At 44.0% G+C, this 24,061-nt stretch overlaps 1 protein-coding gene across 2 annotated transcripts in view; it reads left to right on the top strand.

Moving 5' to 3' along the window:
- The first annotated feature begins 16,243 nt into the window (after window positions 1–16,243).
- FSTL5 (follistatin like 5) overlaps window positions 16,244–24,061 on the top strand; it is a 2,973,258-nt gene continuing 2,965,440 nt past the window's right edge. For both annotated transcript variants that reach the window (XM_086962384.1, XM_086962383.1), the window contains exon 1: window positions 16,244–16,570. The gene's annotated coding sequence lies outside the window, so the exon portion shown is untranslated. The remainder of the gene's footprint in view (window positions 16,571–24,061) is intronic.

Genomic DNA, 24,061 nt, shown 5'->3' with positions numbered 1-24,061 from the left:
CTGCAGTAACCTACAACTCAGAGAAACATTCTGATTTCTTTCTGTGTTTGGGGTAATTTCACGTTCTGAATTGTTTTGATTCTTTCAGATGTCACACTCCTGATCTCTCTTTCTATCTGGTGTCCCAGATACTTTACTGAGGTGGTAAAGTATTGTAATTTCTCTGGGGATACTTTATGTCCACCTTTTGCTAAATGGCACAGTAATGCAATGGAATCGATCCCACAGTCATTTCTTGTTCTCGATGTCAGCAATAGGTCATCGATATACTGCACTAAGACAGATTTTCCAGGCAGCACTAATGATTCAAGGCACTTTTTCAAAATCTGATTAAAGATGGATGGACTTTCTTTGTACCCCTGAGGGACACGATTCCAAACATGGTGGTAAAATTTGAATAAAAATACAAATTTGCTATCTGGATAGAGCTGGATGGAAAAGAAAGCATTGCATAATTCAATTAAAATGAACCATCCCGCTCCCCATGGTATTTGATACAGAATCACAGCTGGATTTGGTACTACTGGGCAACATGGGACGACAATCTTATTATTTTACAAAGGCCTTGGACCACCCTGTACTTTCCATTTGGTTTCTTTATGGCAATTATAGGTGAATTACAAGGACTGCTCATTATTTCTTCCAAGATACCTTGTTCAACCAAATGCCCTATTTCTAGTGCAACTCCTGCTTTTATATCTGGACTCATTTTGTTCTGTCGAATACTTGGGTAAACTGCACCTTCTTTCACTGTAACTTTTAAGGGATCGACATCTCCTATTAGGCCTACTTCTTTTCCAGTAAAATCCCACACATCAAGATTTACAAAAGTTTTTAGTTCTCCTGGTAAATCTTCTAGGCAAATCTTTTTAACTTCTGTTTCTTGTCGGGCCAGCATAATTTTATACACACCGTCTTCATCTGGAGTCTGAATTTCAACAACATTTGGTGTACAAAAGATTGTGCAATTCATTTTGCACAGTAGATCTCTTCCTAGCAAGTTTACAGGGCTTGAATCGCACACTACAAATTTGTGCATTTCTCGGAAGTTCCCAATACAGACTTCCATAGGTTCTGTGACAGGGATTCTAATTTGTTTATTAGAAATGCCCACTACTTGGATCGCTTCTCCCGAGAGAGGTAGGTTTTGGATGTCTGCTGTTCCCACAGTAGAATGGGTAGCACCTGTGTCCAACAAAAAGTTAACATCATTTCCCTCCACTTTCCCTCCAATGTAAGGACCTGACTGATCTACCGGTAAGGATGCGCCAAGTATTTAATCCTCTTCCCCCCTCTCAGGCACTGTCAGTATGTATCATCCTCTGTCTCAAAAAATGTGTCCTGAAAAAGAAACTGTGGTGTTACTGTATTTTTCTTACCAATTCCCTCCTGAAATCCGGTTTCCACACTGTATTTGGGTTGACTCACAAAATCTGGCAAAGGGGTTTGAGGCAATTGATTCTGTTTTACCTGTTGCGGCTGTCTCATTGACACCCCATTCTGCGTCTGTGGATTTAAATTTTGAGTTTGGGCATTATTATTCTGTATTAATTTACACTTGTTTCTCCAATGCCCTAATTTTCCGCACCCATGACAAGGAAACTTCTTCTTTGCCTCTTCTTTACTCATTTTCCCTCTGGGTTTGCCCCCACTTCCTTCACCTTGGCCTTCCCCATTGTTCTGATTATTCGCTTGCTCACTTAACTGAAGCCCCTGTTGTTCTGCCATTTTAATTTGAGCCCACTTTACCTTTTCTTCTAATTTCTTTAGTTTATTATTAATCTCATCCTCGCAGTATTTTGCATACTTGAGAATTTCATTGACAGGCTTTGCTTGCCAACACAATTTATGCTCTCTAATCGTTTGGGAAATTACAGGTTTTAGTCCAGACACCAAACGATAAATAAAATGTGTCATGTCCTTATTATCAATGTTTTCTAAACCACTGTACTGTTTAAATACCTGCAATTGACGTTCATAATATGCATGTACAGATTCTTTATTTTTGGGTAGTTTTGTCTATTTTAGTCCAATCAGTTTCTTTAGGGTGATTTTTCCCTTTAAGTAAGTTATCACCTGATTGTATTTCTTCATCACCTCCCCTGAAGGAGCTCCTGTCTTTTGGTCTCTAGGGTATTCATCACTAGGCCAATCTACAGTGATCTTGCACTCGGATAATAAGTCAGCTGGAACAACAATGTCAAATAAACCATCTAAATCTTTTAACAATAATTTCCACACCTTCACAAACCTTTCGACTTGTCGATACGATTCTACAGGTTTTTCTCTGAGCTTTGGGAAATCATTAGTAAATATTAAAATATCTGGTCGGGACCATGGGACATGTACATAACCTCCTCCTGGCACTTCTCTCATTGGACACAATCTTTTGATTTTTTCTGCTTCTTTTAGTAAGTATTCAGAATATGTTTTATTTGCCTGTGCTTCTTCCTTTATCTTAGTCCATCTAACTTTCCATTTGTCTAGGTCTCCCAATTTTTGCAACAACGTCAACAATTCTTTTTTCTGCAATTTTCGAACTGACACATTCAAGTTTTCCAAATCTTTGTCATAAAATTCAGCTCTATATGGTTACTGCAATACTTTTAAGTTGCCAATGTCAATTGCCATTTCCAAAGCTAAATTCATTCATTGTTCATGATATATTTTTGTATTGCGAGTAATACTACTGCATTTAAACAATAATTCATCCTCATCAAATGAGTTCAGTCTGTCCAATCCCACATTTCCTGCTACCATTTCTTCTAATTCTACCCTCAAATTGAACATGTCCAATACCTTTGACTGTGCTTTAGGCTTTTCTATATTTCGAGTCCATTTGTCTAATTCTTCTGGACTTACTACAGTTTCATTCCTCGTTCCCAAGGATGTTTCAATCTGTACCTCTTTTGAACGTGGGGGTGTAACTTTCCTGATTGAGTCAGGTTCAGGTTTTAATGTCTTTATTTCGATGATAAAATCATAAAAGACAAAATGGAAAAGCATTCATAAACAATTCAAAGGTCACCACATTGTACAAACACTTATTAAAATCAGTTTATGTATATTATCAAATTTACAATAGAACTAAAATCCGCAGTTAAAAAGTTATTAAACATTTGTAGATGCCACAAGACATTAAATAAGACTAATCCTGAAAATGCAAATAACACATACACAAAGAACACTTTGCACGTTACAGATTGTAGTCATGAAGCGGTTAGATTCCTTCTAGCTCTGATTGCCCAGGCCCAACCCAAATACTTGGCCAAACATATCACAATAAAATCAGAGGTATTTGTTTTTAGGGCCCATATTGCATCCACAGATTTTCTACATGTCAATCGTTTAAAAATGGGTTTTAACCACTTGGAGCGGGGTTCTGTATAGTGAGGACAGGCGAACAAAAAATGGCCCTCAGTTTCCTTACAATCAGGACAACAACTGCAAAGGTTTAGGGAGGTTTTGCCCCAGGATGAGGTAAAGGAATTCAAGGGTAGTGAGCCCACCCGGAATTGATGGTACACTTTTTTATCCAATGGCCTGGTAATAAGATCCCAGTATGTCTCGCGGGCAGGATCCAGCTTAAAGCTTAGAAAGCGCCCCGTCAGGCCCTCAGAACTAGAGGCGTATGCCAGGGAAAGGCGGGTTGAGGCCCAAAATAAATCCTTAAATTCATTTTTCGAGGGGAAAGTATTAGTGCCTGGGGAGACCCACAGATGGATTAAGCCCATATCACACAGGCTCTTTTTCACCGAGCGAAGCCATGGGATTCGCTCAGACCCCCCCATGGCCTTCACCTCTGATAGCTCCTTTGCAAAAAGTACAAGATCCTCCGAAGTCCATAGGCGCCTCCAGGTGGACACTACTCTGTATCTTGCCATGTCCATTATTGGAAGACAGCCCATATCATGGCAGAGAGGGATCAGTGGGGTTGATTGGGGCAACCCTACCAGGTTGCGGAGAAATCTACACTGAATTCTGTATAGACTCGAAAGGTCCATGAAACCCCATAGCTCTGCCCCATAGAGTGTGGCAGCATTAATTTTGGCATCATATATTCGCAGGGCGGGGATGACCCGTTTTGTAATTGATTTCTTTTCCTCACGCAGGAGACATCCAGTCAGTTGGGGAAGTTTTAGCTGCTGGGTCTCTATTTGTGCTTTCCAGGACAGCCGGCAATCCAGAGTGACCCCCAAATACGTCATGGTGTCAACTTGTTCCAGGGTAACCCCGTTCAGTTGTACACTACTGCGTATTGGTTTTTTCCTGGATAGAACCATAAACGTAGTTTTTCCCACATTTATCTGGAGATCATTTTTATTACAATACTCCTCAAAATGGTTTAAGGCCCGCTGTAAGCCTCCCCTGGTCTTTGATAGGAGAAGGGTGTCGTCGGCAAAGATCAACATAGGAAATTTAGTCCCCGCCAAGTATGGAGCATCGGTATTGGTGGACATGAAAAATTTGACTACTTGGTCAATAAAGAGTAAGAAAAGGGTGGGGGCGAGAACGCACCCTTGGCGAACTCCTCGTGATACCGGAAACGAGTCAGTGAATTGCCCTTGTGCTCCCCATCTTACCCTAGCAAAGTTGTCAACATGTAGTCTAATAATCATCTCAACCAATTCACCCGGCATTCCTAAGTCCCTTAATACCTGCCATAATTTTCCCCTCGGTACCAAATCAAAAGCTGATTTCAAATCTATGAAGGCGGCAAAAATGGTGCCACCACCAAGTATAACAACTTTCCAAAAGATCATACAGAACCGTAGGACCTGATCAATGGTACTTGTACCAGATCTAAAGCCCGCTTGTAATGGGGATAGTATTTTTTCGAGTTCCAGCCACCCCTGCACTCTCGCCAGGATCATGCGAGCAAAAACTTTTTGAAAGCAATCAATTAAGCTGATCGGGCGATAGTTCCCTGGGTTTGATCTATCTCCCTTTTTGTGTATAGGGAGAATCTCCGCCCCCTTCCATGTTTTGGGGATACGGGCTCCTCTCGCTATGGCGTTAGCTATGTTTGTTAAATAGGGAACCCAAAGGCCTGTGTTCGCCTTAAACAGGTCAGCTGGGATTTGATCCAACCCAGGGGCTTTCCCCCGCTTTGTTAGACCTAGGGCTATCTCCGTTTCCGTTTCAGTGAAGGTCATAATCACATCACCAGGGGGTATTACATGTAACAGGTTCAATGTGGACAGGGAGTCAACGACCTCTGAGCAGAATTGGGAGGAATAATGATTTATCCAGGCTTCCGGGGATACATGGTTGGATGGAATACGAAAGTCACCATCCTTACCACATTTAACAATATCCCAGAATTTGGTCTGGTTATTAGATTTACTGGCATCCAGAAGATCCGCCCAAAAATCATCTTCCCATTCTCTCTTTGCTTCCCATTGAACTCTTTTGTACCTTTGCCTAGCCACCTTTACTGCACTCATATCTCTAGATTTGACTTTCTCAATGAGAAAACTATGGGCCTCCCTACACTCTCTATTGTACCATTTTGCTCTTGGGGCATTCAAATGCCCAGTACTTGGCTTACACGGTTTTGAGAGAAGATTTTTGAGCTCGGAGAAACATTTATCATGCATGCCCATAATCTTATCTAATTCGATCTGACCCCTCTCAACAACAACAGTCCTCATATTATTTAAAGCATGCTTCACCACATTTTCTATATTAGCCTGTATATCTGCATCATTTGATATGGATGACCATTTCAGTCTCCTCCGGTCATTTGATATGGTTAAAACCCCTTGCCCCCTAGGATCTGGTTCCGCTAGTCTTATCAGATCATGCATTTTAAGTTTCATAGACAGCGGGTTATGATCACTTTCCGGACGCATAACAATTTCCATGTCAACAATTAGGCTCCAAAATTCAATTTTTAAGAAAATATAGTCAATACGACTCTTTCTCACGCCATTGTCAAATGTGAAGTTGGCTCCAATGTCCGATTTACGGCCTTTAATCCCCAGGTGAGACAGAAAGCAGTCCAATTCAGAGCGGCCTCCGTTGCTTTAACTGGTATTTGGTTCGATAGTTCTGGGATTTTCCATGTGGCGTCTTCTGCAAACCCCCAATTATCCTCAGGTAGATAGAGTGGCTCAATTGTGCAGTTTATGTCACCAGCTAGCATAATAAATGTTCCTTTGTTCCAGCCAGTTAAAAGGTTGTCTAAGACGCCTATCAGTTTGGGGCATCGCCCACCAGGGAGGCCTCTAGAATACATATTGATAATGAGTATATCCTGACCCCCTGCCTTGCGCAACCTTATAGACAAAATATCAAGGTTTTCCACGTACAATTCGGAAACTGAGTAACTCCAGGCCTGTTTTACCCATATTGTCAGTCCCCCTGATGCCCGCCCTTTGGTACTCTTTATTGCTGGTTTAAAAAAGTTTATAAAACCAACCTTGTATATGGGTGCTGTGGCCCAAGTTTCTTGCAGTAGCACAACCTCATATTTATCAATGAACTCCAACCAGTCCTCAGAGTCCAGACGGGTCTTAGCTCCGGCTACATTCCAAGACACAATGTTTGATATCAATGTATCTGTTGCTACAAGATTGTTACTGGCAATGGAAGGGGAAAGGGGACTCGGTAAGCTAGCGCTTGTTAGACTATTATTCGTTCTGATGACTTCTACATTAACAATGGAAGCCCCTTCCCCAACTGGCCCCCCCGGTGTTCTAGTTTTGTTATGGAGCATGGGCTGTTGGTCCATGTTTAATTCCAAGGCAGGAATGTGTAGATTTTGCACTCCTTCCCCGTTCTCAGTAAACAGATTGGGTGACGGGGTCGGTGCACATAGTCAGTCAATCCATTCTAAATCTGACAGTGCCTCAAAGTGGTTAAAGAGCGGGGGGTACTGTGGGGGGTAAGGAGTTATGGGTTCTCGGGGCCTCCCCCCTCTGGTTTTCCAATGATTGGGGCCCATTGGATAATTGAGGTGTGTATGGGGGTAAAAATAACCAAGGTGCAAGGTCTGAACGTCACCAAGACGGGCAAATCTTGCTTTCCTTTGGATTCTGTCCACCACCCAGGGGTCTTTAAATGAAATCAAAATGCAGTCCCCTTCTAGGTCTTTTACACCCTTACCCACCCAATCAACTCTCCTTACATAAAGGATTTCGGTGGGGGATGAGGGATGGAGGGGACGATGTTTGTTTAACCAGAATATAACCTTATTCCGCAGGTCCCCTTGGGTCTCTTTATTGCCATCTCTTAAAGGGGCCACCCCAGTTAAAACGATGGTGTATTGGGACGCTTCAAGCGGTAAGTTAACTCTGGGTGTTTGTCGTGTGTTTCGATTATCCGTCCTCTGATTCCTATGTGATTGGGGATTTTTCTTCTCTTTACCCATTATTGGTGTTTGCACTGGGGTATTATTTGATTGATTTAACGTGCCATTCGCCAAGTGTTGTTTCGCTGGCCCGTTATTGGCAGCTATTGGGCGTTTGTCCTTTGGTATGTCTTTTGTGGGAGCTCTACTGACGATGGTCGAAGTAGCAGCTGCTGATTTTGCCCTTGTTAGCGGTTTCTTATTGTTATTAGCAGTTGATGTCCCTGGAGGGATCGTTATAGTTTTTCCCGCTCTTTGGTTAACACCCCCAGTGGAATTACAAACCCCCATCCTGGTACCGGATGTTGTTAATTTTTGCAAAAGGCCCAGGTTGGTATTGACAGCTGATTCCAAAACGTCTATTTTAGCGGTCATTAACCTGGTTCTCTCTAGAACCGGGAGCAATAAAGTTTTAAACATTGCTTCCATCTTAGCCAACAAGACATCATCGCTGCTAAGACAAGTTGGGCAAGGGTTTGATGACCCAGAGGGAGCTAGTGAGGGACAATACACCATTGGGAGGTCTTGGTGGGTCTGGGAGTGGGAGGAACTCATCCTGTTGGCAGGATCCATTTTGGGTTGTTTTTGTATCTTTTCCCCCTGTGGACTTGAGACATGTTTTCTTTTCCGGGAAATGGGGTTAGTGGTATCTTGTTGTGGAATGGACATACTGGGAGAAATGGGAACATTAGATTGTGAAGCGTCAGACGTACTATGTTCGTCGTCCTCAATATTTTGGCTATCAGCCTCAAAACTTGTCTGATTAGTATCGGAGTTCAGTTCCCTATTTTCATTGGGCGGGGATATTGTTGCTCCATCACCATCTACTATCGCTTCTGTCTCTGTGGTAGAAATACAGTTAAAAGCAGCGTTGGTTACAGGGCTTTTAACGCGTGCCAAGGCACCAATTGAAGAACGTTTCCCGGTGACTAAATCCAGGGACAGTCTGTGTTCTACCATTTCTATTTCTTTTTCTAGTATTCCTGTCGCTCTGGTAATAAAAGCATCAAGAGGACCAGAGACAACACCCTTAGAAGTTTGTATATGCACTAGGCGCTGTTTACCGGATCTTAATGCCATGTTTGGGGGGTGATGTTAATAATGCAAGATACAACTAGATGGGGTAAGACTAAATGTGGTTTTAACCAGGACTCTGGGCCCAACCCAACCTCGTCTGACCAAGGACGGCCAAAGACGGTCCCGCCCTTGTCCCGGGCTTCTCCCGGCGCCCTCCCGTGCGCTCCCACGCTGTGGGGATGGTACTTCCTTTTTATAGCTTCACAAGGTCTCCGAGTGGGCGTAGCCGGCAGGGAGAGGAGCCCAGCTGGAAACGGGCGCGCGGGGACTCCTGGTCCGTGGAGTCCACCGCTGTGTCCTCGCAGCCCTGCCGGTGAAACAGGTGAGGCCCCTTAGTGTCAGCAGCCGCTGCAAGTCCGCGAAGCGGGACCCGCGAAGCGGGTCGGGCGAGAGGTGGCGGCTTACAGCAGGCTGGGTCAACTGTGCTCCGTGAGGTCCGTAGTTGCTTTCAGAAGGAATCCGCCGATAGTGCCCCTGGATCCCGTTTAAGTTCTGCGGGTGGGAGGGCGGGGCCGGCAGGGAGAGGAGCCCAGCTGGAAACGGGCGCGCGGGGACTCCTGGTCCGTGGAGTCCACCGCTGTGTCCTCGCAGCCCTGCCGGTGAAACAGGTGAGGCCCCTTAGTGTCAGCAGCCGCTGCAAGTCCGCGAAGCGGGACCCGCGAAGCGGGTCCGGCGAGAGGTGGCGGCTTACAGCAGGCTGGGTCAACTGTGCTCCGTGAGGTCCGTAGTTGCTTTCAGAAGGAATCCGCCGATAGTGCCCCTGGATCCCGTTTAAGTTCTGCGGGTGGGAGGGCGGGGCCGGCAGGGAGAGGAGCCCAGCTGGAAACGGGCGCGCGGGGACTCCTGGTCCGTGGAGTCCACCGCTGTGTCCTCGCAGCCCTGCCGGTGAAACAGGTGAGGCCCCTTAGTGTCAGCAGCCGCTGCAAGTCCGCGAAGCGGGACCCGCGAAGCGGGTCCGGCGAGAGGTGGCGGCTTACAGCAGGCTGGGTCAACTGTGCTCCGTGAGGTCCGTAATTGCTTTCAGACGGAATCCGCCGATAGTGCCCCTGGATCCCGTTTAAGTTCTACGGGTGGGAGGGCGGGGCCGGCAGGGAAAGGAGCCCAGTTGGAAACGGGCGCGCGGGGACTCCTGGTCCGTGGAGTCCACCGCTGTGTCCTCGCAGCCCTGCCGGTGAAACAGGTGAGGCCCCTTAGTGGCAGCAGCCGCTGCAAGTCCGCGAAGCGGGACCCGCGAAGCGGGTCCGGCGAGAGGTGGCGGCTTACAGCAGGCTGGGTCAACTGTGCTCCGTGAGGTCCGTAGTTGCTTTCAGAAGGAAACCCTGATTGAGTCACTTACTTTTTTTCGTATAGGTAAATCCATTAAGGAAATTACCGACTCGCACTCACTTGCTTGATCATCAACTATCAGGGTTTCTTTTCTTGTACTATGGGTGTAGTCAGAACAGGAGTTTTAGAATTAGCTTGCTTATCCCCAAATAAAGGAACTACAGGACCTAGTGTTACAGGTATTTTCAGAGCTTCAGAACTTGTATTGAGAAATGTTCTGAATTAATTCACTACGTTGTTTATTTAATGTTTCTTTTTCCCTCTCTTGAAGTACCTTTTCTAATGAGATTTCAAGTACAACCTGCCGAACTAAAGGTGGTTGTAAGAACGGAGCACAAGGAGTAACCCTCTGAGTTTCTTCTTGATAAGGTGACAGATTTTTCATTAACAAGTCATCTATTAAACCTTCATCCGAATCACCACTTGTCATTAAATTTCTCATTTTTACAGTACCTTTACTTCCTGATGGTTCTTCTGCTGTAAAAACAGGATATAATCCTTCCACTAACATGGACTGTCTCAACTTTTTCATTTGTTTATCTCTGGTCCCTTTTGGGAATCTGGGATAAAACTTACTAAAATTTCTGTCACTTCGGGGCCTGTCTCGCTCAAAAGCCTCTGTACTCACTCTTCTAGAGCTTTATATTGCGTTAATCTTGGTCAGAGATCTATTTTATTCATATGATTTCTTAAATTGTATACAATTCTACCCTTGATGGTACCATGTTCTGGAAATGCCAAAATACTGTCTCCCTTAGTGTATTCTATCCAGTTTTCTAACCACACACATGTGTAGTAGCCCCTTTCTACCATCATGTATGATGCCGGCGTATTTGGTGGTGGAATAATAATCCCTTTTCTAGTTTTCATAACTTTGTCTTTTTGGAAATAATTATTTATTCTACTGAAAAGTGACATCTTTCTTTTATCTCCGTACATGATATAACCTCTTCCTCTAATTTGTTGTTCTCTCGCAAATCCTAAATATTTTTTATCAGGACGGTTTCCTATAACTGCTGGATGTAAATTCCACATATACTACTATTTAATTTTGTATGAAATGTCAATGAATTCAATTAACTCAGTTTGTTTATTTTGCAGAAATAATTCTCCAATACCAGCGCGTCTCTTAATTTTAATGACCAATGAAGTTTAGACTTACAAGCAGAGTTAACCAATATTTGCTCAGCTTTTCTGTGAAGTGAATCTCACTCTTTGCACTCACCCCTCCTTTACAATTTTCTCACAGCTACACACCCGCTGTTTCTACCAATCCCAGCGTGGCTCTCTATGACGTCAGTGCAGCACCAACAAATGACTACCTCCTTGCAAGAGAATATGACAATTTAATTTATTTTTAAGATTCAATTATACATTTCATTAAATAACAACATGAAACGTTCGCTAATGGGCCTGATTGAAAAAAAATGACAATTTCTTTCACAACGAGTAAACCTAAGAAATTCTGCTTACTCTTCATACACTGCGAGTAAAACAACCTACCGTTTAATCTTCACTTAAGCAAAAGTAACCTGCTACTCCTTCAGAATTATCCTTTCTAGGTGATATAAAACCAAAGTTTCACCAGCGAACTTCTTTGCTACCAATCACTCCCACAATTATACTCAGGAAAAATAAACCCTAACTAGTGCTTCAAGTTTTACTTAACTTTACCCACCTATTCCCCAAGGCAAGTAACCTCATTACAGTGAGGCTTTTATTTACCAACCGCTTTCTTTATCCCAGGATACACGAAACAATATTTAACATGAAAACAGTTTTGGTTACCACATAAAATCAATAAATAATCAATAATCAATACACAACTAACTACCTATTTTTAATTAATCCCTAACCATACTACGGCTACTAAGAAAAGTATACTGATAGAGCATGCAGGGACCAACTAGCTCAATTATACCATAATCCCCTTGGGCCCATATAACATTCACACTTTGAACTAGTAGTCCTGCCTAACCAATTACTAATTTAGTCACCCTATCAGTTTGCCCAGAGGTTCCATTTAGGACTCATACCTATAAATCATGACGTACCAATCCTTGCCACTTTATTATAAGCCCTGTGAATCAGAGAGTTAGAATAAACAGGCAGTATTTAAACATATTTACTTTTGTATATTAACCACAGACTCGGGAAAAGTTTTACAACCTTTATCTATGAAATGTTTTCCGAGTCAAATTGAAAAAGGCCACAATCTTGTGACCATAAATTTTACAAGCAAGAATATAAACAATAGGACATAAAGTTTGTAAGAAATCACAGCAACACCTTTAGACATTGGAACCTTGGAAGGGTGAGAAAGGGAAATAGCACATGGACATACCACATAGATTATATTTACCTAGAATGGTGCAATGACCAATCCTGGCCACGGGCTGGGGCAAAATACGGACCAGGCTCCCGACTAATCGGGTGCCCATGGGACAAGACAGGTGCAGGTCACGACAGGTGACCTCAGCTAAGTGCAACGCCAGCGTCACACCCCTCTCTCTAGGAAAGCCAATTAGTACCCCTATAGGGTAACCATAAGTTGTCAGGTAATAGTGTATCACTTTAAAGGCTTGAAACCGCACAATCACTAGGATATTCGCAATAACAGTTTTAAGTGTGAGTTTTCTTATACATGTATCAAATAGTTTGTTTGGGGTGCTCATCCGTTCTTCCTTGCGCCTACTACCCAGAGGTGCCAACAACTTGAGGCCACCGAAATGTTTAAACGCACGCAGGGAACTCAAGATTATGCATGAATTTACCTTTTGGTCAAAAGCCTCTGAGGAAGGAGGGAGACACCCTCTGAAAAGCGTCAGGCTAGAAGGATTGAAATACGGGATGGTAAGCTGGCTGTTATCATAAATAAAGGATGTTCCTTACTTGATGTGTTTTGCGGCCTCATCTGCTGGGAAATCTTTGGAGGAAGTTTAACACTGCGTTTTTAGGCCATGATGGGATCGCACCATCCAACAACATGGAATGGATGCTTACAAGGGGAAACTTCCCCTTGTGAAAAGGCACACAAGGACTAATTCTAACAGGCAGAGTGTGATCGGGGGGCCCAATTGAGGGCTAGAAAGACAATCCTAAAGTTATTTGAACAATCGGGACCCACTGGAGGGCTTAATTATGTGTTACCAAAATCACAAGGACCAGCGTGCCTTGCGAAGGTAATCAAAAGTAAAAGGCACACCTGAGGCCAACTGAAATGCTTAAAGGCACGCTGGGAACTCGTGATTATGCAAGAATTTACCTTTTGTTCAAAAGCCTCTGAGGAAGGAGAGAGACACCCTCTGAAACGCGTCAGGCTAGAGGGATTGAAATACGGGATCATAAGCTGGCTGTTATCATAAATAAAGGAAAGTCCTTACATGATGTGTTGTGCGGCCTCGTCTGCTGGGAAATCTTTGGAGAAAGTTTAACACAACGTTTTCCAGGCCATGGAGGGATTGCACCATCCAACATTATGAAATGGATGCTTCCAGGGGCAACCTTCCCCTTGTAAAAAGGCACACAAGGACTAATTTTAACAGGCAGGGTGCGATCCAGGGGCCCAATGGAGGGCTAGAAAGACAATATTAAAATTATTTGAACAATCAGGACCCACTGGAGGGCTTAATTATGTCTTACCAAAATCACAAGGACCAGCGTGCCTTGCGAAGGTAATCAAAAGTAAAAGGCCCACCTGAGGCCAACTGAAATGCTTAAAGGCACGCAGGGAACTTGTGATTATGCATGAATTTACCTTTTGCTCAAAAGCCTCTGAGGAAGGAGATAGACACCCTCTGAAACGCGTCAGGCTAGAGGGATTGAAATATAGGATCGTAAGCTGGCTGTTATAAAAAATAAAAGATTTTCCTTAATTTATGTGTTGTGTGGCCTCATCTGCTGGGGAATCTTTGGAGGATATATACACATACATATGTATAAATGCATATGCATATGTATATGTTCATATGTGTGCGTGGAGAGAGAGGTAGAGAGAGGTAGAGAGGAGAGGTGTAGAGGTGGAGGTAGAGAGGTAGAGGTAGAGGATGAGTAATAGAGAGTAGAGAGTGAGTAGTAGAGAGTAGTAGAGAGAAGTCGAGAGAGTAGCAGAGTGTGAGTAGTAGAGTGTAGTAGAGTGAGTAGTAGAGAGTGAGTAGGAGAGGGTAGGAGAGAGTGAGTAGTAGAGTGAGTAATAGAGTAGTAGAGAGTGAGTAGCAGAGAGAGAGTAGTAGAGACTAGTAGAGAGTGAGTAGTAGAGTGAGTAGTAGAGATTAGTAGAGAGTGAGTAGTAGAGAGTGATTAGGAGAGAGTAGTAGAGAGTGAGTAGTAGAGAGTAGTAGAACATAAGTAGTAGAGAGTGAGTAGTAAAGAGAGAAGTAGTAGGGAGTAGTAGAGTACTAGAGAGTGAGTAGTAGATAGTAGTGGAGCAGTAGAGAGTGAGTAGTAGAGAGTAGTAGGGAGTGAGTAGTAAAGTGAGTAGTAGGGAGTAGTAGAGAGTGAGTAGTAGAGTGAGTAGTAAAGAGTAGTGGAGAGTAAGTAGTAGAGAGAAAGTAGTCAAGAGTGAGTAGTAGAGAGTAGTAGAGAGTGAGTAGTAGAGAGAGTAGTAGAGAGTGAGTAGTAGAGACAGTAGTAGAGTAGTAGGGGTGAGTAGTAGATTGAGTAGTAAAGAGCATGTAGTAGAGAGTGAGTAGTGGAGAGTGAGTAGTAGAGAGCGAGTAGTAGAGAGAGAATAGAAGAGAGTGAGTAGTAGAGAGTGAGTAGTAGAGAGTGAGTAGTATAGTAGTAGAGAGTGAATGGTAGAGAGTAGTAGAAAATAGTAGAGTGAGTAGTAGAGAATATTAGAGACTAGTGGAGAGAGTAGTAGAGAGTTGAAGAGTAGTAGAGAGTGAGTAGTAGAGCGTGAGTAGTAGAGAGTGAGTAGAAGAGAGAGTAGAGAGTAGTAGAGAGTGAGTAGTAGAGAGTGAGTAGTAGAGGGTGAGTAGTAGAGAGTGAGTAGTGGAGAGTGAGTAGTAGAGAGTCGTAGAGAGTGAGTAGTAGAGAGTGAGTAGTAGAGAGTGAATAGTAGAGAGTGAGCAGTAGATAGAGAGTAGTAGAGAGTTAGTAGTAGTGAGTAGTAGAGTGAGTAGCAGAGAGAGAGTAGTAGAGAGAGAGTAGTAGAGAGTGAGTAGTAGAGTGATAGAGAGTGAGTGGTAGAGAGTAGTAGAGTGAGTAGTAGAGAGTGAGTAGTCGAGAGTGAGTAGTATAGAGTAGTAGTAGAGAGTAGTAGAGAATAATAGAGAGTGAGTAGTAGAGAGTCAGTAGTAGAGAGTAGTAGCGAGTGAGTAGTAGAGAGTTAGTAGTTTAATTTAAAAGGAACACAATGAGGGGGTTCATTTTGCCAAAAAACGTGTGATAAAGTCATACATGGTGATTGCTTGCGCTTGCTTTGTAATTTTGTACATCCGGAGACAAACACTACCTCTATCGCTGCTCACATAATTGTTTGTTCACAGACCATATAGTTTGTTGGGAGGAAGGGTGGAACTTTTATGCTAGCGTCCTATTGAAATGGGGGGCGTCTACGAGTCTGTACCCTTCTCATGCAGCAATTAAGTGAGGCAAAGGAAGGCACGAGGAGGTAATGGATGCTTTCACAGCAAGGTGGCCAGAGTACTGACTTCTCATCCTCTGGTGCCCGTTCGGCAATATCCCCACAGTCCTCCGTGTGCTTTGGTTTGCTTTACTCCCTCCATTTCCAAACCAATTTTAAAAGTTATTGCTGCTCATGCCGCAAGCACGTAATTCCAGAAAGACCCCATAAAAAAGCTTCGGCACTTCAGGTTCAATATGAAAACAGTCTTGTGGAAAAGTAAAGAAATACAACGTAGCTTTACTGAAACAGAGACAAGCTGCTTTGGGATACTTCGTGTGGCAGAAAAAAACTCACACCTTCTAACAGAATTTCGCCATTAATCTCTCAAGAGTGGTCTTTAGACATTCCTATTCTTTTTTGGACCAGAAACACTTCATGTTGCCGAGTGAATTGTAAACGATGGCACGGATAATGACAAACGTTCTGTCACATTGTTATCGAATTATTATTAATATTACCCTACCGCCTATCACCAAAACTGATGATAAAAAACATACCAAAATCCAAAGCAGTTGCAGTTGTGGGATTCTGGGCAGCATCGAAAGCAGCCTCAGACAAAGCAAAGCTGTGATTTGGTTGATGTCTGCCTGGAGACTCTGGGGCTTTGCAGCAGGTGGTATGCACGGTGATCCCTCGGCGATCCCCTGTCGCACACCGCTGGTTTCCCATGGCTCAAGCTGGTAATGAGGGGCGCGGCAGGTAGACAGTGCCCAGGCGGCGCACTGGGTGCTCGGATGCAGATGAGGGGGAGGGCCTGGAAGCCGAGAGCATCGAAGGCTGCTAGGTGACGTCCTCGCTGGGCGGGGTTTAGAGCGCGAGTGGCAGGTCTGGAGGAGGCAGGCGGGGTAGAAGTCGAGTTCAGTGAAAGACAACCTGCAGGTGATCGGAGCTGGCGCTGTCCACCGAGCCGCTGGTGCTGAAGAGGGGAGAGGCGAGTAGCCAGGACCAGAACCGCAGTCTGGAGCACGGAGGTGGATCCCAAGGAATAGGAAGAGGACTGAACTACACAGGGACACTCAGTGGGGATCAGAAGCGCTGCCAACTTACTGAAGGAGAGCACATCCTCTTGGCACAGACCTTGGCTTCTGCCGGTACTTTAACCCACCGTTTTTCTTTCTGTGAATTTCCTCATCTGGGCAAAGTGCCCCTCTCCTGTGGATTTGAACAGGGTGAAACTACAGGTAAGACAATTTTTGCGCAGCTGAGATGCCTCGCGATATTAAATAGATAATATTTAGGGGGCTGTGGGTCCGCTGTATGCCTGCGAGGCACGCACCGTGAATCTGGCATAGTTTGTTGAGGGATGGGAGATGTCAGTGCCCTGCTGCAGTTCTGAAACCTCTGTACGGCTGGCTAGCCCCGCACTGCCAGCTGAGCATCACGCGTGCAGTAATTGCAAGAGACCTGCCGGAGGCAGCCATCTCAAGGCCAATAACTTTGTTCCTCTGGTACTGTTGTTCAACTTGGCGGCTTCTCTGTGCCTGAAACTCACAGATAAGCGGCGATGCTGACTTAAAAGACCAGTAAAAGACGCTGCCTTGCAATAGCCATGCTCAGCAATAAGAAACCGGCGGGATGAGGTTGTTGTGCGATCGTCAATAGCATTGAAGCGTAGGCAGCAGCGCGGTTGCAATGGGACCCGTTAGACATCGGAAAAGAATGGTGAGCGGTCTAAACTAGTTACTTGGGGCTCAAACGCAGCGTTCCGCCTTACTACTAGATGAAATACGAACAATATCGAACATCAATTCTCCTTTACTTGCCTGAACATACGCCATTTAAATCCTTAAAGGCACTATAGATTCGTAGCATCCATTGACTGTGCTATGCTGTGAGTACTCTCTGCCCCCCCCCCTCCCCCGCCCCCCCAAACCCCCGCCCCCTACGTCCCCAACTCTCCTGAATAGTCCCGGCCACCGCCAAGAAAACGGCCTCTCGCGTTAAACAGACAATCGAACTTCTACTAACACACAAGTACATGTTCTCCTCTCTATGACAGACAAAGCATCATGTGCCTCGAGTAAGCATAGCACCGCCCACGGCTTCCTGCCCCATTCACACAGACATATTTACAGCTCAAGAGCTCATAACTGCTTAGGAGTGAGCTAAGGCACCCCTCGGCGCAGGCTGGACATACAGGCTGTGGGCATTGCATTGATCATTATTCCGTATATAGGCAAAGAGCCAGCGCAGGATAAGAGAGCTGTGTGATCCTGAGCCTTTTTAATTTAGTGCCAGTCAGGGGGTGCATTAAGGGGCAAGTAATGATGGGATATGATTTATTGTGTGCAGGTTGTTATCTGAACTTCAAAACTGGATCTGCAGTTCTGCACATAATGAGAATAGGGAACTGGCGTACACAGGAACTAAAAAACTAGACCATGGTGTCACTAAGTTTACATTGCCCACCACGTGGCCACCCTTCACACTATTCTATACAGCATCTTAAATGCGCAAAGTAGCGTATCATAAAGCCAAGGAGGACGTACATTGTAAAAATGGGCCAATATGGTTGGGTAATTTCACTCGTAGTGTGGGTTAAAAACTAGACCGGAGGGAAAGAGAAACGTAAAGTAAAAGAAACTTTGGGAACGAAGTACTTTACTTTCAATGTACACTTTCACCTTCATATTTATTCATACCTTTGATGCTGCTTAAAATATCTTTTCTACACATATGATGGTGCCTTGTAAAACACGTGCCGCGCTTATCATATGTCCTTTTGAGCCATTCCCTCCTTTAAGCTTTGAACCCCCCCCCCCCTCCCTTTTCTGGCTGGCAGTGTGCGTGGGTGTTAAATGCTTAGACGCCATATTGCCTCGTTAGGGTTAGAACCATGACCCTGCAAGGTCACTGTGCATACGAACTTGTTGTTGTTTTTTTCTCCTGATGCTGTCGGCTGAATTCTCAGCCAATCCGGAGGCAGAGAGCAGATGCACAGGCTGAAGGGTGATTCAATAATCCCCATTACAACGATGTTGCATTAGAGAGACTGTGTTGTCGGTAATTAAATAGAACTGCAGCGCGTGGGCAGCAGAAATGTCTCACTTCAGCAGAACAGGCTGCCGCTGCCCATAACAGAGTGCCCACACTGGCACCAGTCCTGGTAGGTTGCACTGTTCTGCCAACACATTTCTCCTGCTTACTTGAGCAGGGGGGGGGGGGGAGAGAGGGGTCTCGCTGACTTTCCTATGCTAGGCACCTGACCCAGCAGGGAGGTGAGGTCTTGCATGAGTGCTCGCTGGGAGACACCTCGGCAGAACCCGGCGATGTATGTAATAAGTGCACCGTGACTCGTTCAATTACTGCTCTTTCAACTACAAATCTGCAAATGATGTCTTTTCTCCAAAAACAACCTTATCTAGCAATGAATCAACTGTATGAGAATAATAAACTAATTGTTCATTCTATATTATCGACTTTATAGCACAGTGTGATAACATTTCATATTCATGCTCGGATGCTATTCTTATAGTCCTGTTTACAAAATATCATTGTGTTGCATGCAAACTCGTGGCGTATATACTCTTGCGCTGTTGTTGTGTTCTAGTTTACAAGTTGCCCTCATGGCAGTGTGTTGCTGTGTATGTGTATGGGACTCTGCCGGTGATTGTGTTTTCTCTGTGCGAGTGTTTGTATCTTTATGAAAGTGAGTGTGTTTGAATATATCCCTGCCTCTGTCTAGGTTTATATTTGTCTGTTTGTGGTCCTGCTTCTGTGTGTTGATCTGTGGGGTGTAAATTCAAAACAACAGTCTGAAGTCAGAATGACGAAACGGGACGTGCGCGTGTAACTTGCATTTGTGTGATTTAATTCAAGTATAAGAGTGAGTGAGGGTGGGGAGAGGAGGGGAGGGGAGGGGTGGGGGTCACTGTTCGTCCAGGGATGGCATTAATCCAGCACATGCCCTTTACATACTGCCGTGTTATCGGCTGGTTTTCAAGCTTCCATAGTCAACACTCTCTGATTCACGCCTGGAAAGTGGCGTTCATCGCGAAATGTAGTAATCTTTTACTCAGCGCTGCTGAGTGCTCTCAGCAGGAACATAAACACTCTGCGCATGTACCTAAATGCCGTTACCATCACACATTCGTGCGGCTGCACCAGTAGTTAAAAAAAAAAGATGGTCTGATTTCCGTACATAGGTGAACTTGTCTCTAGCGTGTGTTCATATCTCCTTTGTGGAGGACATTATTGAAGACGGATGTGTCACTGTGTCATTATCATACACAAAAGCGGTTGTTCTCTGAAGTTACACAGAGTGACCAACATTATTTTTTTTTAAAAGTTCTGGTGAAGACACGTCAACGTGCGTCCTTGGCTTAGGTTCTAAGGTGCATGTGGACCAAGGTTCACTTTAAAACATGTTTGGAACGTGCAGTGATAGTCGTGTCAGATGGTGATTGTAAGGCTGTTTGAATCAATCTCTGCTGAGGTCATAACATAGCAAAGACAACTATCTTTATGTACACCAATATGGGGGGGGGGGGGGATTAGAACTCCTACCAGGTTGTATTGCGCAATGCGCACTCTGCTCCGCGGGTGACTGCCTGAATGGTGAAAGCGAGGCTCTCCTTGCCTAGCACCAGTAATATCTCTGCAAGGAAGGGTTCAATGTTTGATTGGTATCGAAAGCTGAGCTGGAATCCTCTCAGCCGGAAAAGGAAGCTGTTGTCCTGGCGCCTCTAAGGCCTTTGGGCGTTCTATTCAACACAAGTGCTGCTCGCAGGAAGGCTCACGACTGACTGACTTTGGTAGAGATTTCACGTTGATTTGCATTTGAATGATGTAAGAGGGAAGGCCCCAGTGCTATTTTGAAAAGTTTCTCATTGACCTGTATGGGTGGCAACTTTTACGTCATTTAAGGGGGCAAGTGGAACCATACCTTAGAAAAACATGTTATCCATGAAAAAAACATTTTTAACAGTTATCAGAAGCATTTCCTCACGATGACAAAAAAAAGAAACGTGCTACTGTGGGAGCGGGAAGATGCCCCAATGTGTAACTTTGAGTGCAAAGATGCAAATTGATGTTCATCAGTAACAGCTAACTTCACGAACTTCTATGAAATAATATATTTCAAAATGTCCGTTCTCGTTAATTACACATGAAAGAATATTTAAGATTTGACCAACCTAAATGCAGTGCAGTTCTGCCATCACTGCCAAATGTGGTGCTCAAAACGAGTTGTCCAATTGATGCTGAGGCTTACTACATTACCCAGTTTGTTTTTTGGCATTGTAAAGGAAAACCGACCAAGGTGGGGTTGCACAACGTGAAGGTCTGCAGGAGATGTAAAAAAAGACAATTATTTTAGCTGTATTATTTGATCCAAAGGAAACCTTACACACGCGCTAGAAACAACGTTTGTAAGAGGCGGTGTTGCTATAGAAACTGAAACAGAAGAAGAAGGGTTTTAGTCACACCAATTAGCCAAAGCAGGATAACTTTGATCCATCCTTCTGGGTCTGTTGCTGATGGCACGCAGGCTGAAACTTCCATAAGCAGCCATAAGCAGCTCTTCTTGTGAGGAGACTTAAGTTTGAGATGCACTTGTGCATTTAACAGCAGAGCTCCCCAAAAGCGCAAACCAGTGCCAGGTTTGGCCATTCATCTTGGTTTAGAAGCACACAGACCATCTGCTGGCCGGACCTCGTACAACTCAAACTAATGCTGCTTGCTAGTGTTTCTTTGTTCTGAAGATTGTGCAGTTGATCTTATGCTGCAGTTCTTGTTGGCCCAAATGTTGCGTGGTTGGTCTGCTGGTTTCCTTGATTCGATGTAGTTTGTATGGTTGTACTTGTGCTGCTTTTCTTGCACCAGTATTTGCATGAGAGTTGTGCTTGCTCTGCCTGTTTTGTTGTACCAGAGGCTGTATCCTTCTCGTTGTGCTGGGTTTACTACTTGCACCGGTGGCAGTGTTAATGTATTTGCACTGCTTTTCATCTTGTACTTTAGGTTGCACCATTGTTGATTTTTTTCTTGTACTGGGAGATGTTTGATTGTTGTTATGATGCCTTTATTGTACTGGACGTTGCAAGGTTGTCCTTGTGTTGCTTTTCTTGATGCACCAGAAGTTGCTTGGTTGTTTTTGTGCTACTTTTCTTTTCACAACTTAGCTGAAAAGTTGTTGTACTGCTATTCATGTTCTACTGGACACAGCATGGTTGATCTACTGATGGTTTTCTTGTCTGACGAGAGGTTATGTAATTGAGCTACACCACCAGGAGATCTATGATACAGAGCTTGTCGTAGCAAAGTCAAAGGTTGCTTGTCCCATCATCAATTTTAAATCTAATACAGCGACCTATGATCAAGCAAATGCATTAATGAAATTTAGGGGATTTTATGAAATCAGAGACTTTAGAAGTGTCAGAGCTTTTTGATTGACGCTACATGTGTGACCCGCAACGTCCTAACTGTCATCAACTAATTTTTGTGCTCATTCTCCCTGTGATGACATACACGCAATTGCTTTGCCCTCTGTAATGCGACACCGGGATATATGCAAGCAGAGGGCGCTTGTTTGCCTTCACTGAAAGTTACCAGATGAAACACACTCTGTCCTCATGTGCACAGATCCCATGTTCACCATGTGTTGGAAAGCAAGCAGCGAGCTAGGGCCGAAGGACAATCATAGTGTAACATTATGTTAAAGTGAATATACATAGATAAGGAACAAGTGAATATCTGAGCTTCATCTTGAATCAATTTTGCGAGAATAAAATTCGAGTGGTCAGGAAGAGAGGCAGAGCCTATTGAGAATACTTAAAAACTCTGGGCTGAGCAGACTAGTCTGTTTGAAAATCTTTAGTAAGACATACTATTACAGACAAGCCTTGCATTGGCTCCTCAAACAATTCAATTCAACAGTGTTTTGAAGCGTCCTCCTTTCTGTATATGTCTAAAAATCGTCTGTGAGATCTCTATTTTCTGAAGCTCTTTTTTTTAACCCGTTGCATGCTCGTGACGGAACCGCTCCGTCACGAGGCTCGGCTGGGCTGTGCTGGTGACGGAACGGTTCCGCCATGGCCAGCTGATTTTGCACCTGCGCGGCGCGTTCTATTAAGCGGGCGGGGCCGTGACGGAACCGTTCCGTCACAAGCACAGCCCACCCGAGGCTCGTAACGGAGCAGTTCCGTCACGAGTACGGGAGCGCCGCGAGGCCCCCCTCCCCCTTAGCATTGCGGCGGATTAGCCGCCGGAGCTAAGGGGTTAATGACTCTCTTTGATCAATATGCTCTTGTGCGCAAGTTAATCTATCATCTGAAAGAAATCTGGGGGCTTGCAGCTTATGGAGTTGGAATATTTTTTGAATTATTCTTCAGAATAAAATGTTATTTTTCTAGTTATTATTCCTTTGTTGAATTCTGTCTGTGTGTCCTTTGAGAATGCTTTGTGTATAATATTCCAGATTTTCTTTTTTAACATTGATTTGTTGCAACTTGTATTGGTCACACCACAATTTTTCGTTGTGTTTCTTTTAGTTGTGTGTGATGGCAATGTGACTAACAGGGAACTAATGTTTGTTATATGTGAGAGATGGAGACATACTCCAGACTTGCTAGACTCATCCGGATAGCACACCAGACAAGTTTTATATCCCACACGCAAGGCGTATCTACAGGCTGTTTCTGCTCTATGGTGGCTCCTTTGAAGAACTAGATAGAACTGATCCTAGGGCAGTACCTTCCTATGAGTTTTTTTCGAACCTGGGGAGCCAAGAGAGATACCAAAGAGAAAAGCTACACAAATCAGTTATATAGTACTTTCATTACATAGATCTTCACGATATATATGGGTTGAACATATAGTGGCACTTCATCCGGATGCCTGTTTTTATGTGTCTCTTACCATTCGGTCAAGCCGGAGAGGTTATACCCCCATTGACAGTACCTGTATCTGAAGTGGCTTATTCCTGAAGAAGGCATTTTTACGCTGAAACGCGTGTTGAACCACCCAGGAGCTGAAGTCGCTTCACAACACAGTTACATACTTGTGTACCAAAAAGCCCACATTCAAGGCTTTTCAATGGAAAACGGTTCAAGAAAAATCATTTGTATGAGAAAGATAAAAACTATATAAAAATATATAAAATATAATGTATTCATGATATCTGTATATGTACTTATTTTTTGATTGTTCAGTTTGAATGCTGACGTGGATGTGGTTTGCTTTTTTTTTAATGCTTTGAACAAGGAAAACTTTATTATCAATAAATAACTATTTTTGTACTTTAATGTCTACCAGTTTGTGTCTCTCCTGATACTGTACTTGTTTTTGTTATTATCATTGTTGAAGTTCCCCAAGAGATTTACAGTATATAGACATTCTCCAGGCTTGTCTTTCGAAACCTGGTCAGGGGAACACATTCCAGATCTTGGGGTGCAGTGGATTGATGCATCAATTTCAGGTCTACACAGCCTTTTTCCATCCTAGCCTGACAAAAAGAGTACCACTCACTGAGTTGGGCTACCATAAACACATGTTGCCAGTCAGTCATGCGAAGAGACCCGTGCAAAGGGTGAATGTGTGCTCTAAAAATATGTATGTGATGTTCTGTTATGTCCTGTTAGATTCAGCCATGCATTCTTTAGAATAAGGTATTTAACAACAAGGGGTGGTGATGGACAGAGTTTCTGAATTAAGCAGAATACTCTCACCCAGTCAAG

The sequence above is a fragment of the Lissotriton vulgaris genome, chromosome 3_1, assembly GCF_964263255.1.
Source record: "Lissotriton vulgaris chromosome 3_1, aLisVul1.2, whole genome shotgun sequence".
Taxonomy (NCBI): Eukaryota; Metazoa; Chordata; class Amphibia; order Caudata; family Salamandridae; genus Lissotriton; species Lissotriton vulgaris.
This window is presented reverse-complemented; position numbering and strand designations above follow the sequence as displayed.